Source organism: Salvelinus namaycush, chromosome 2 (assembly GCF_016432855.1).
Source record: "Salvelinus namaycush isolate Seneca chromosome 2, SaNama_1.0, whole genome shotgun sequence".
NCBI classification, from domain to species: Eukaryota; Metazoa; Chordata; class Actinopteri; order Salmoniformes; family Salmonidae; genus Salvelinus; species Salvelinus namaycush.
This window is the reverse complement of record NC_052308.1, coordinates 1,136,807-1,153,162: the sequence shown is the minus strand read 5'-3', so window position 1 is coordinate 1,153,162 and position 16,356 is coordinate 1,136,807.

Sequence of the window (16,356 nt, the reverse complement as noted above, 5' to 3'; positions counted from 1 at the left end):
GTGGCCTGTCTGGAACAAGACTCAATGCTGAAACAGCTTGCAGTGGCTGAAATAATATCATTGTTGCACGTTGTGTTAATTTTCACAAAAACAACAGGATTTATTGGTTGGCTAACCACGCAGAAAGTATCATAGATTCATGGTACGTATGCAGAGAGAGAGAGAGAGAGAGAGAGAGAGAGAGAGAGAGAGAGAGAGAGAGAGAGAGAGAGAGAGAGAGAGAGAGAGAGAGAGAGAGAGAGAGAGAGAGAGAGAGAGAGAGAGAGAGAGAGAGAGAGAGAGAGAGAGAGAGAGAGAGAGAGAGAGAGAGAGAGAGAGAGAGAGAGAGAGAGAGAGAGAGAGAGAGAGAGAGAGAGAGAGAGAGAGAGAGAGAGAGAGAGAGAGAGAGAGAGAGAGAGAGAGAGAGAGAGAGAGAGAGAGAGAGAGAGAGATGTGCAGTTTTGGCAGCCAAATATGTGTCCTCCTGCCACAACCTGAGGGACAGCCAGTGAAAAATCCCATTTAGCTTAGTTTTGTTTTGTCTTTCATACCAGGTCATATGTCTTCTCAAGTCATGTTGACACGGTTCTACTACCATTGATTTAATGTATTGTTCTGATTAATATTGTTGTTGTAGTTGTTGTTAATGGTGATCCCATGTCCACTACTACTAGTATTATTACTGTTGGTCCCACCATTTATTTATATATAAATCTATATATATTTTGTATATATATACATATATATTTGATTTTTATTTTTCGATATGTATACTTTGACAATGTAAGTAATAATGAACTTGCCATGTCAATAAAGTCAATTGAATTGAATTGAATTGAATTGAGAGAGAGAGAGAGAGAGAGAGAGAGAGAGAGAGAGAGAGAGAGAGAGAGAGAGAGAGAGAGAGAGAGAGAGAGAGAGAGAGAGAGAGAGAGAGAGAGAGAGAGAGAGAGAGAGAGAGAGAGAGAGAGAGAGAGAGAGAGACTTCGGCAGGCAGGTGGACAGACAGAACAATGTTGTCATCCTCCTGCCCAGTGAACCTCTTTGTTCTGCTTGGCTGATGAAGCTGTCTGCTAGCTTCCTTCCTGTAGGCGGAGCAAAGCAGAGCGGAGCAGAGAGTGCACCAGAGTGCACCATACCCAGACATCAGCATGTCTTGAGACGTCAGGTGATGGATGGGCCCAGTGTGTGTGTGTGTGTGCCTGCGTGCTTAAGTGTGTGTATTAATGGCAGGCCAGTGTCCAGACTGGACCTAAGTCAGCATTGAGTCTTGTATAACTCACTATAGTGTAATGGCCGGGCGTTAATCAACACAACATACACCCTTTTACAGACTCACTTTGATGATGTCATTAATGATGTCATGAAACTCCCGGCCCATTAGCAGGCTTGCAGTCTTAAAAAAATCAATACCATTTTCTCTTCTCCTGGACCGTTTCACACTGGGACTAACGTGTGTTGCAAAGTTGTGTGTGTGTGTGTGTTTGTGTGTGTGTGTGTATTAAAGCTTCAACTACTTGCATTTAAAGTAACAGGTCATACTACTTTTTGTTTTGTTTTTAAACGAATGACCCGAAAAGAAGAACCCCAAATCTGAAATAATAAAAAGCCTCTCCCTGTGCACTCTGGGAAGGCAGTTCTCCCTGTGCACTCTGGGAAGGTGGTTGTTTCCCAAATGGCTCCCTCTTCCCTATATAGTGCACAGTAATTATTTGTAACCTTTTATTTAACTAGGCAAGTCAGTTAAGAACAAATTCTTATTTACAATGACGGCCTACCCCGGCCATCCCAAACAACGCTGGGCCAATTGTGCTCCGCCCTATGGGACTCCCAATCACAGCCAGATGTGATACAGCCTGGATTTGAACCAGGGACACCTCTTGCACTGCAATGCAGTGCCTTAGACCGCTGCGCCACTCGGGAGCCTATATTGTGCCCAGTAATGCAGGCTGAATCACATCCGGCTGTGATTGGGAGTCCCATAGGGCGGCGCACAATTGGCCCAGGGTTGTGGTCCCGTGTGGCTCAGTTGGTAGAGCATGGCGCTTGCAACGCCAGGGTTGTGGGTTCATTTCCCACGGGGGGACCAGGATGAATATGTATGAACTTTCCAATTTGTAAGTCGCTCTGGATAAGAGCGTCTGCTAAATGACTTAAATGTAAATGTTGTTTGGGATGGCCGGTATAGGCCGTCATTGTAAATAAGAATTTGTTCTTAACTGACTTGCCTATTTAAATAAAGGTTTAAATAAAAAATTAAATGGCACCCTCTTCCCTATATAGTGCTGAGCCCTGGTCAAAAGTAATGCACTATATCCTGAATAGGGTGCCATTCAGGACGTGTACCATGTCCCAATTGTAATTGCTAATCCTCTTATCTACAGCTCTTAATGAACAGGATGCAAAGTCGAGCATCTGTGACCACTAGAGCACTACTGCCGTCTTATCTAAGACATATGGCTGGGTCCACTAATTGCACTGCGAGATCTGACGGGATAAATTAATACTTAGGCGGAAACGCTGCTGCCTGGAAAACTGACAAATGTTATGAGGTCGGAACCTGGGATACTGTTTCTGTCCTAAAACACATCAATTCCACTTGTGATCAGAAAAGGGATGTTGAATAGTCTGGTACAGTATGTGAATGTACCTCAGCAGTGAAGAGAATTTTACCATTCCTAGATAGGCTTGGAAGAAAAGGAGCACAGGAAAAACACGCTGGTTGACTTGGAACATACAAGACGAACTGGCACAGAGAGACAGGACACACAGGGATTTATACACCAGGGATAACAAGCAACACCTGGAGGGGGTGGAGACAATAACAAGAACATGTGAAACTGATCAGGGTGTGATAGTGAGATTAATATGGTAGGAAACTAGGTGGAGCTATTATGGTAGGAAACTAGGTGGAGCTATTATGGTAGGAAACTGGGTGGAGTAATTATGGTAGGAAACTAGGTGGAGCTATTATGGTAGGAAACTAGGTGGAGCTATTATGGTAGGAAACTGGGTGGAGCTATTATGGTAGGAAACTGGGTGGAGTAATTATGGTAGGAAACTGGGTGGAGCTATTATGGAAGGAAACTGGGTGGAGCTATTATGGTAGGAAACTTGGTGGAGCTATTATGGTAGGAAACTAGGTGGAGCTATTGCTTAGTTCCACTTACCCAGTTGTCTCAGATCCACTAAAGGAAGGGAACGAGGGTAGAAGTAAGGGGGAGAATCTTGGAATGAAACACAGCCGAAGTGATGAAGAAGAGGCAGCACCTCATCAGAATGCAACACAGGGCACCTACTGAGTTTTGGTTGTTGGCAGCCTCTCCTCTTCTGCTTCCAAAATTAGCCTCATGGGTCTCATGGCCAAAAGTAGTGCACGTAATAGGGAATAGGGTGCCATTTGGGAAACACTCCTCCTCTCCTCACACTCCTCCGTCGCCGACCCCCCCTCCAGTCTTCTGAGAAGCAGACTAGCGTTCAGACAAAGACACAGACGCCAGCAGGAAACTCATAACATCATCATTTATCCTTTACTCTATTTATTTGCTTGGCTAATATAATAGGGGAAAAACAAATTCATGTTGTGAGGTTAAAAATAACTGAGAAGGGACATTTCCCTAAGTAATTATATTGGAGCCCTAGCTTGGTTGACGGAAGCCCTGTACGTTTGTGTGTTTGTGTGTGTGTCTGTGTGTGTGTGTGTGTGTGTGTGTGTGTGTGTGTGTGTGTGTGTGTGTGTGTGTGTGTGTGTGTGTGTGTGTGTGTGTGTGTGTGTGTGTGTGTGTGTGTGTTACAGGAACCTAAATGAATGATGGGCTGTGGTATATATATCATATTCAGTATTGTCATACCTTGGTGGTTCCTGGAATCAAGAGAGGGCCCATCCATCCAGAGTAATTGCTAAGATAATAATCAGTCACACTTGAACTACCTCTGTGAGTTATAGTGGTGGGCAGACTATAGCAGTCTATAACAGACTACAACAGACTATAGCAGTCTGTATCAGACCATAGCTGTCTATAGCAGACTAAAGCAGTCTATAGCAGACTATATCAGTCTATAACAGACTACAACAGACCATAGCAGTCTATAGCAGACTATAGCCGTCTATAACAGACTACAACAGACTATAGCAGTCTATATCAGACTATATCAGACCATACCATAACCTTGGGTTGTGCCATGGCGGAGATCTTTGTGGGCTATACTCGGCCTTGTCTCAGGATGGTAAATTGGTGTTTGAAGATATCCCTCAGTGGTGTGGGGGCTGTGCTTTGGCAAAATGGGTGGGGTTATATCCTGCCTGTTTGGCCCTGTCTGGGGGTATCGTCGGATGGGGCCACAGTGTCTCCTGACCCCTCCTGTCTCAGCCTCCAGTATTTATGCTGCAGAAGTTTATGTGTCGGGGGGCTAGGGTGCCATTTGGGACCCAGTACCTTGATACCTCAAAGTGGCTCTATAGGAAAAGGCCTGTATCCAGGAGGCCGGACTGAGCGTCGCCCTTATTGGTTCTAATTTCAAACCAAGTTTAATTGCATCTATTGAGCCTTGAACGTTTCATTATATCTGAGAAAGACCTTGGGTTTGTGTCCTGGAGGCTTCTGTACCTCGAGACCCAGGCAGACTCTGATCAGCAGGAAATGGGACCACCCAAGCAATTGTAATGCTTTGATAGTAAAAACTATAATAACATTGGAATGATAACAAAGTAACTTTGGGAACCAGAACCAAATATTGCCCACTGGCCAGCTTACAGTCTGTCATCACAGACTGATAGCAAATATACCTTCTGAAAAGTTAAAGCTCCAACAACTTCTATCTGATGAAAAGTATGAAACAACCAACCGATGGCAATGCATCACTGAACCGAACTTTCAAACTAAAGCTGACAGTTAGTTGGAACTGGGAACAGACAGATATACAGTAAAAAGCATTCTGATTTCCCGGGCTGGTCCACTGAGAATCTAGATAATACTCCTGTTCAGGATATGTCCTGTTGTCCTCCTTCAGCTGAGACTATAATTACATTTCTACTGCAGTTCAGTTCTCCAGCCCCAAAATATCAATGTTGTGGTGTGTCAAATATACTGAAATAATCTCAAAAAAATAAAAACCCTCCACATTTCTGCAGTTCTGTTCTATTCCCAAACAATAATCCTGAAATAATCAATGTGTCGGTGCGTAACTATACTGAAATACCTTATGTTGTGGTGTGAACTATACTGAAATACCTTATGGTGTGGTGTGAACTATACTGAAATACCTTATGGTGTGAACTATACTGAAATACCTTATGGTGTGGTGTGATCTATACTGAAATACCTTATGGTGTGAACTATACTGAAATACCTTATGGTGTGAACTATACTGAAATACCTTATGGTGTGGTGTGATCTATACTGAAATACCTTATGTTGTGGTGTGAACTATACTGAAATACCTTATGGTGTGGTGTGATCTATACTGAAATACCTTATGTTGTGGTGTGAACTATACTGAAATACCTTATGGTGTGGTGTGAACTATACTGAAATACCTTATGGTGTGGTGTGATCTATACTGAAATACCTTATGGTGTGAACTATACTGAAATACCTTATGGTGTGAACTATACTGAAATACCTTATGGTGTGAACTATACTGAAATACCTTATGGTGTGGTGTGATCTATACTGAAATACCTTATGTTGTGGTGTGAACTATACTGAAATACCTTATGGTGTGGTGTGAACTATACTGAAATACCTTATGGTGTGGTGTGAACTATACTGAAATACCTTATGGTGTGGTGTGAACTATACTGAAATACCTTATGGTGTGGTGTGAACTATACTGAAATACCTTATGGTGTGGTGTGAACTATACTGAAATACCTTATGGTGTGGTGTGATCTATACTGAAATACCTTATGGTGTGGTGTGAACTATACTGAAATACCTTATGGTGTGGTGTGAACTATACTGAAATACCTTATGGTGTGGTGTGATCTATACTGAAATACCTTATGGTGTGGTGTGATCTATACTGAAATACCTTATGTTGTGGTCACATAGGTCACATACACATATATTTAGCAGATGTTATTGCGGGTGTATCCCCAGTGGGTTGGCCTATGCCCTCCTAGGCCCACCCATGACAGCACCCCTGCCCAGTCATGTGAAATCCAGAGATTAGGGCCTAATGAATTTATTTCCTTATATGAATTGTAACTCAGTAAAATAGTTGAAATTGTTGCATATTGTTTTAATATTCTTGTTCAGTATAAATGACTCCCTCTGTGTCTAATAGATTGAATGGAATTGGAGGGCTGAGTAATTGCAGATAGGGGGGAGTATGTGATGAACATAGTTAATGAAGTCAAATGCTTTAGCTACACGAATTGGTGCATATTTAAATCAGTTACGGAGCAACTAAAAGTGGAAATAAATTCAAGAATGGGTCTGATTCAATCAAATGTGCTTTGGCAAGGTATTTTATGCATTCACACTATAACCTTCCTCTGCTTATATTGAAAACATCATTTCCATAACAAGTCAGAAATCACGAGAAATGAGACCTCCATTAAAATAACAAATGTTAAAAAAATGATATTTGAATTTTGATTATAATATGTTTTATTAGATAAATAGAACAGCCTGTAAAATGTTTCTGTAGTCGGGTTTGAAATTCCCAGGTCTTCTGAAGATCCCCGGTCGGCGGGTTCCCAACAGGAAGATCTCTCCTGATACCGGGGAATCTTCCAACGGGGATTTCTGAAAACACCTGGACATTTTGGGGGAAATTTACTGCAAATTTTGTAACCCTATGCTGTAGTAAAGAAAACAAACTTAAAAAGTCTATACAGTAATAATAATGAGATTGGTAATATGAGAATATCCATAAGAATTCCTCTACTTTATATTTTACATCACCACCTCTACATATCGGTGTAATTGTGCTTTGATATAACAGCTAGAACACAGTTACAGAACATTTCAAAACCCTCACGGAATTACAAGACTGAAATTAACAGATTTCTCAAACGACCCACACACCCCTTATGTCAATCAAACTACCCACACACCCCTGTCAGTCAAACTACCCACACACCTCATGTCAGTCAAACTACCCACACACCCCTGTCAGTCAAACTACCCACACACCTCATGTCAGTCAAACTACCCACACACCCCTATGTCAGTCAAACTACCCACACACCCCTGTCAGTCAAACTACCCACACCTTATGTCAGTCAAACTACCCACACACCCCTATGTCAGTCAAACTACCCACACACCCCTATGTCAGTCAAACTACCCACACCCCTGTCAGTCAAACTACCCACACACCCCTGTCAGTCAAACTACCCACACCCCTGTCAGTCAAAATACCCACACACCTTATGTCAGTCAAACTACCCACACACCCCTTATGTCAGTCAAACTACCCACACACCCACTATGTCAGTCAAACTACCCACACACCCCTGTCAGTCAAACTACCCACACCCCTGTCAGTCAAAATACCCACACACCTTATGTCAGTCAAACTACCCACACACCCCTTATGTCAGTCAAACTACCCACACACCCACTATGTCAGTCAAACTACCCACACATCCCTGTCAGTCAAACTACCCACACACCCCTATGTCAGTCAAACTACCCACACATCCCCTATGTCAGTCAAACTACCCACACACCCCTGTCAGTCAAACTACCCACACCCCTGTCAGTCAAACTACCCACACACCTCATGTCAGTCAAACTACCCACACACCCCTATGTCAGTCAAACTACCCACACCCCTGTCAGTCAAACTACCCACACACCTCATGTCAGTCAAACTACCCACACACCCCTGTCAGTCAAACTACCCACACACCTCATGTCAGTCAAACTACCCACACACCCCTGTCAGTCAAACTACCCACACACCCCTATTTCAGTCAAACTACCCACACACCCCTATGTCAGTCAAACTACCCACACACCCCTTATGTCAGTCAAACTACCCACACACCCCTATGTCAGTCAAACTACCCACACACCCATATGTCAGTCAAACTACCCACACACCCCTTATGTCAGTCAAACTACCCACACACCCCTATTTCAGTCAAACTACCCACACACCCCTATGTCAGTCAAACTACCCACACACCCACTATGTCAGTCAAACTACCCACACACCCCTATGTCAGTCAAACTACCCACACACCCCTATGTCAGTCAAACTACCCACACATCCCCTATGTCAGTCAAACTACCCACACACCCCCCTGTCAGTCAAACTACCCACACACCCCGGTCAGTCAAACTACCCACACACCCCCTATGTCAGTCAAACTACCCACACACCCACTATGTCAGTCAAACTACCCACACACCCCTATGTCAGTCAAACTACCCACACATCCCCTATGTCAGTCAAACTACCCACACACCCCTGTCAGTCAAACTACCCACACACCCCTTATGTCAGTCAAACTACCCACACACCCCTTATGTCAGTCAAACTACCCACACACCCCTATGTCAGTCAAACTACCCACACATCCCCTATGTCAGTCAAACTACCCACACACCCCTGTCAGTCAAACTACCCACACACCCCTGTCAGTCAAACTACCCACACACCCCTGTCAGTCAAACTACCCACACACCCCTGTCAGTCAAACTACCCACACACCCCTGTCAGTCAAACTACCCACACACCCCTGTCAGTCAAACTACCCACACCCCCTATGTCAGTCAAACTACCCACACACCCCCTATGTCAGTCAAACTACCCACACACCCCTTATGTCAGTCAAACGACCCACACACCCCTGTCAGTCAAACTACCCACACACCCCTGTCAGTCAAACTACCCACACACCCCTGTCAGTCAAACTACCCACACACCCCTGTCAGTCAAACTACCCACACACCCCTGTCAGTCAAACTAGCCACACACCCCCTATGTCAGTCAAACTACCCACACACCCCCTATGTCAGTCAAACTACCCACACACCCCCCTGTCAGTCAAACTACCCACACACCTCATGTCAGTCAAACTACCCACACACCCCTGTCAGTCAAACTACCCACACACCTCATGTCAGTCAAACTACCCACACACCCCTGTCAGTCAAACTACCCACACACCCCTATTTCAGTCAAACTACCCACACACCCCTATGTCAGTCAAACTACCCACACACCCCTTATGTCAGTCAAACTACCCACACACCCCTATGTCAGTCAAACTACCCACACACCCATATGTCAGTCAAACTACCCACACACCCCTTATGTCAGTCAAACTACCCACACACCCCTATTTCAGTCAAACTACCCACACACCCCTATGTCAGTCAAACTACCCACACACCCACTATGTCAGTCAAACTACCCACACACCCCTATGTCAGTCAAACTACCCACACACCCCTATGTCAGTCAAACTACCCACACATCCCCTATGTCAGTCAAACTACCCACACACCCCCCTGTCAGTCAAACTACCCACACACCCCGGTCAGTCAAACTACCCACACACCCCCTATGTCAGTCAAACTACCCACACACCCACTATGTCAGTCAAACTACCCACACACCCCTATGTCAGTCAAACTACCCACACATCCCCTATGTCAGTCAAACTACCCACACACCCCTGTCAGTCAAACTACCCACACACCCCTTATGTCAGTCAAACTACCCACACACCCCTTATGTCAGTCAAACTACCCACACACCCCTATGTCAGTCAAACTACCCACACATCCCCTATGTCAGTCAAACTACCCACACACCCCTGTCAGTCAAACTACCCACACACCCCTGTCAGTCAAACTACCCACACACCCCTGTCAGTCAAACTACCCACACACCCCTGTCAGTCAAACTACCCACACACCCCTGTCAGTCAAACTACCCACACACCCCTGTCAGTCAAACTACCCACACCCCCTATGTCAGTCAAACTACCCACACACCCCCTATGTCAGTCAAACTACCCACACACCCCTTATGTCAGTCAAACGACCCACACACCCCTGTCAGTCAAACTACCCACACACCCCTGTCAGTCAAACTACCCACACACCCCTGTCAGTCAAACTACCCACACACCCCTGTCAGTCAAACTACCCACACACCCCTGTCAGTCAAACTAGCCACACACCCCCTATGTCAGTCAAACTACCCACACACCCCCTATGTCAGTCAAACTACCCACACACCCCCCTGTCAGTCAAACTACCCACACACCCCTGTCAGTCAAACTACCCACACACCCCTGTCAGTCAAACTACCCACACACCCCTTATGTCAGTCAAACTACCCACACACCCCCCTGTCAGTCAAACTACCCACACCCCCCTGTCAGTCAAACTACCCACACACCCCTGTCAGTCAAACTACCCACACACCCCCTATGTCAGTCAAACTACCCACACACCCCCTATGTCAGTCAAACTACCCACACACCCCCTATGTCAGTCAAACTACCCACACACCCCCTATGTCAGTCAAACTACCCACACACCCCCTATGTCAGTCAAACTACCCACACACCCCTGTCAGTCAAACTACCCACACACCTCATGTCAGTCAAACTACCCACACACCCCCCTGTCAGTCAAACTACCCACACACCCCTGTCAGTCAAACTACCCACACACCCCTGTCAGTCAAACTACCCACACACCCCTGTCAGTCAAACTACCCACACATCCCTTATGTCAGTCAAACTACCCACACACCCCTATGTCAGTCAAACTACCCACACACCCCTGTCAGTCAAACTACCCACACACCCCCTATGTCAGTCACACTACCCACACACCTCATGTCAGTCAAACTACCCACACACCCCCCTGTCAGTCAAACTACCCACACACCCCCTATGTCAGTTAAACTACCCACACACCCACTATGTCAGTCAAACTACCCACACACCCCTGTCAGTCAAACTACCCACACCCCCCTATGTCAGTCAAACTACCCACACACCCCTGTCAGTCAAACTACCCACACCCCCCTATGTCAGTCAAACTACCCACACACCCCTGTCAGTCAAACTACCCACACACGCCTGTCAGTCAAACTACCCACACACCCCCCTGTCAGTCAAACTACCCACACACCCCCTATGTCAGTCAAACTACCCACACACACCCCTGTCAGGAATATGGTACATGAACAGGCTGATCACATCTCATAACTCATTATTTTTAATTCAAAATATGAATATAATTATAATAATAATAATCTGTTGTTGTTATGATGATTGCTATTGTGATGATTATTTATCTAAATCCATATATCTACCTGTAGCCCCTATTACTACTGTTGAACAGAGGATTGGATAGCTGTACCAATGTAGAACCTCTATTAAGCCAGGTGATCAGGTGACCAGGTGATCAGGTGATCAGCTGACCAGTTGACCAGGTGGAATTGTCTCTATACAAGTACGTACAGGCATAGTTGCTAGGCCATGATTTGGAATTATGGGATAGTGCACACATTCAACATGGATGAATAAAAATAAAAAAAGAAGCTTGTTGATGGGATGAGGTACAGCTAGCTGGTGGATACAACCAGGGTGGGCACACAAACCAACACATTTCATTACACAAACACACACACACAAAACAAGTCCACACACACACACACACACACACACACACACACACACACACACACACACACACACACACACACACACACACACACACACACACACACACACACACACACACACAAACACACGCACACAAAATGAAAATGATGGGAGCATCATATTCCTTTACTTGTATCATTGAGGCAAACTTGGCAATAATAATAAAATAAAAAAACTAAACAAAATACAAAATGTAATACATGCAGAGGACGATATACAAGCATGCGTTTAAAAGATAAAACCTGAAAAGTTCACCATACGTTTTTTTTCTTCTTCTAAACGGTAGATCTCTCTACCATTCTCTGCCCTAAATGTTTTCACTACTCATCTTGGTTGTAGTTGATTTAACCCATTGTAGAGAGAGCTACATTCAAAATGAAATACAGCAACAGAGAGACTCCCACTGGATCTGAGGAGCAGCATTTACAGTGCTACATTTACACTGAAGTTCAGTGAAGCATTCCATTTCTCTACTGACCAGGGTTGGGGTCAATGCCATTTCAATTCAGTCAATTCAGGAAGTTAAAAGCCTACATTTAAATGGAATTGATCCCAACCATACTACTATCCTAATAGGATACGCAGTGACAGCTGAGTGTTACTGATACTGTATACAGTAAAGGCATGGGGCTCGGTTGATGTTGTCTGTACAGTGTTTGTGTCTGTACACTAGTTAGTTACATTTCCCATATCTGTCTGTTTTAGAGTGAGAGGGCCATATTTGCAGTGTGTTCTTGAAGAGTAGAGTCTTTGCTTCCTGGTTCTATTCCAAACATAGACATAGAACATTTACTTCTAGGATTCCAAATTCCCCACAATGTTCCAGAACAAACTTCTACAGATATTTATGTTTGGAATAGTCTTCATCTTCTCTACTTCTTGTGATTGTTGATATTTTCCACCTCCTCTAGTAAGATAGTAAGAAAAGTTTCCATATTGACAATCAGTTTTTTTTATTTCAATCCCTTATATAGAGTGTTCACGTCAGATATTCTTGTTGTATAGTTGACTTTGGTTGCATACTGCCAGGTTCGTCCTCCTTCCTCCTGCCCCGATTGGCTCAGGTACTTGGCTCAGCACGTGAAGTCTTCGACGTTGCCCTGCGCCGGATGGTGAGGTAGCATGTTGGCAGGATACGTACCCGGTGTACGCAGGTTCTCACAGGGCGCCTGAGTGAAGAGAAGTGAAGAGAGGAGAGAGAGGAGGGAGAGAGGGAAGAGGGATAGAGGAGGGAGAGAGAGGAGAAGAGAGGAGGGAGAGAGAAGGGGGAGAGAGGAGGAAGAGAGACAGGATGAGAAAGAGGAGGGAGAGAGGGAGGAGGAGAAAGTTGAGGGAGGGAGGGAGAGAGGAGAGAGAGGGGGAGAGAGGAGCAAGAGGGGGGAGAGAGAGGAGGAAGCATAGTGGGAATGAAACCAAAGAGAAAATAGTCTACAAAATCACCCTATTAATTTTATAGAGCACTACTTGGTCAATGTTTTGGGGGCAGGAAGAAGGGAAGAAAGAGGAGAGGAAAGTAATGATGCAATGAAGAAAGATGATAAGATGCAGAGACATACAGGCTGGACTGGATGAAAGAGAAGATTACCAAAGAACTCCAAGCAACACTCTCTCTCTCTCTCTCTCTCTCTCTCTCTCTCTCTCTCTCTCTCTCTCCCTCTCTCTCTCTCTCTCTCTCTCTCTCTCCCCATCTCTCTCTCTCTCTCTCTCTCTCTCCCCATCTCTCTCTCTCTCTCTCTCTCTCTCTCTCCACTGAAAATACTTAGCCTACTGACATGGCGTTTGACGTCGTCCAGACTCAGAACTGCTCCCCGGTTATTGTTGTTGTTGTGTTTGTGTTTCTTATTTGAGCATCGACACAGCTTGTACTTGATCACCTGCATACAAACAAACATAGTTGCTGGTCTTTGAAGCAGTGCCTCAGAGGACCACACTTTTGGAATGCAGCCAACTGACTATTCACTGTTGGCTAATGGTTTTCTTTTTTAAAAATCCTATGCTAGATTCCAAATTGAGACCAATCGAGAGCTTGGGACTTTAAGGTTCTATCTGCAAAAAAGACGATTCTGGGATAATTGTCTTTAAAATTCAGAAACCTCTTTGGTTTGAATGGTGTCAACAATTTTTTTATCTTGTATTCTCTTGAACTTACTAACGTGAATTGGGGGTATTTAGAGTACTATATAGGTAGAGAACAATGAACAGAACAAGGGTAATGTCAATAACATAATTTTGACAAAAATGCTAATGGGAAATTTTTGTCCCAAGTTCTCGTAATGACTATTGTAATGAGAAAGTAATTCAAAGAAGACTGATGGTACACATTTATAAATGATTACCAGTAATGTATAAAATAATAAGATGAGCTACAGATCCCAGCTTATTCCCATCAAGAATAAAAAATAAAAACTGTTTTAAATTGAAACGTTTTATATAATTAATCATGAGGACATGAACAAACTGTAAACAGAAAGAGCAAATCTTGAAACAAATCCTTGTAGAACAGGCAGCTATTCTACCCATGGAGGTGGTTACTCTGATACAAATCAACAGGAAGAGAAGCACCCTAACTGAATCCCAAATAAAATATGGCTAAAATGTTCATGTATTCAACAGTGCATGTGCCCGAGAGATGAGTTGCTTTCAGACACCTGGAAATTAATGATCTGCAAGCTCGTTTTATGTTGGGTGGATAGTTTTAAAGGGATACAGGTAGTTTTATAGGTAGTAACTTATTTTCCACTTTCCTAGGGTTTTGTGTCCGCCAAACTGTTTTTAAAACCAGTTAGCCTGTTATTAAGCAACATCCAGAATAACTTGGTTAGCATTTTTGGAGAATGCAGCGATGCTTGTGGAAATGTATTGTTTCATTGTGGCTGGCTAGTTCTAAAGCCTGTGGCTGTCCAGCACTCACTAGACATATTGCACTGAGGAAATCATGTGAAGGATATTTACATACAGTGACTCTGACAATAATCTGGGGGCGAACTTTCTCCAGGAAGCCTAGATGCATGCAAAAACCCAAGACTTAAGCAAAGAACTAAGTATGTCTTCAGGGAACTTTCCGGATTCGAGAATGAAGAAAGATCTGACAGGAAACATAGACAGAATGAAGGCTTACCTCATATAGGTAGTCAAAGAGCTCCAGGATGGTGAGGATACTGGCTCCTATGAATAGACCCATCTGTCCACCAATATCACCTGAAAACACATGAAGAGACCCATCTGACCACCAATATCACCTGAAAACACATGAAGAGACCCATCTGACCACCAATATCACCTGACAACACATGAAGAGACCCATCTCACCACCAATATCACCTGAAAACACATGAAGAGACCCATCTGACCACCAATATCACCTGAAAACACATGAAGAGACCCATCTCACTACCAATATCACCTGAAAACACATGAAGAGACCCATCTCACCACCAATATCACCTGACAACACATGGAGACCCATCTCACCACCAATATCACCTGAAAACACATGAAGAGACCCATCTCACCACCAATATCACCTGACAACACATGAAGAGACCCATCTCACTACCAATATCACCTGAAAACACATGAAGAGACCCATCTCACTACCAATATCACCTGACAACACATGGAGAGACCCATCTCACCACCAATATCACCTGACAACACATGAAGAGACCCATCTCACCACCAATATCACCTGAAAACACATGGAGACCCATCTGACCACCAATATCACCTGACAACACATGAAGAGACCCATCTCACCACCAATATCACCTGAAAACACATGAAGAGACCCATCTCACCACCAATATCACCTGAAAACACATGAAACATACAGAACACGGTACAGATGATGAAACATACAGAACACGGTACAGACGATGAAACATACAGAGCACAGAACAGACGATGAAACATACAGAACACGATACAGACGATGAATCATACAGAACACGGTACAGACGATGAAACATACAGAACACGGTACAGACGATGAAACATACAGAACACGGAACAGACGATGAAACATACAGAACACGATACAGACGATGAAACATACAGAACACGGTACAGACGATGAAACATACAGAACACGGAACAGACGATGAAACATACAGAACACGGTACAGACGATGAAACATACAGAACACGGTACAGACGATGAAACATACAGAACACGGTACAGACGATGAAACATACAGAACACGGAACAGACGATGAAACATACAGAACACGGAACAGACGATGAAACATACAGAACACGTTACAGACGATGAAACATACAGAACACGGTACAGACGATGAAACATACAGAACATGGTACAGATGATGAAACATACAGAACACGGTACAGACGATGAAACATACAGAACACGGTACAGACGATGAAACATACAGAACACGTTACAGACGATGAAACATACAGAACACGGAACAGACGATGAAACATACAGAACACGTTACAGACGATGAAACATACAGAACACGGAACAGACGATGAAACATACAGAACACGGTACAGACGATGAAACATACAGAACACGATACAGACGATGAAACATACAGAACACGGTACAGACGATGAAACATACAGAACACGATACAGACGATGAAACATACAGAACACGATACAGACGATGAAACATACAGAACACGGTACAGACGATGAAACATACAGAACACGTTACAGACGATGAAACATACAGAACACGGTACAGACGATGAAACATACA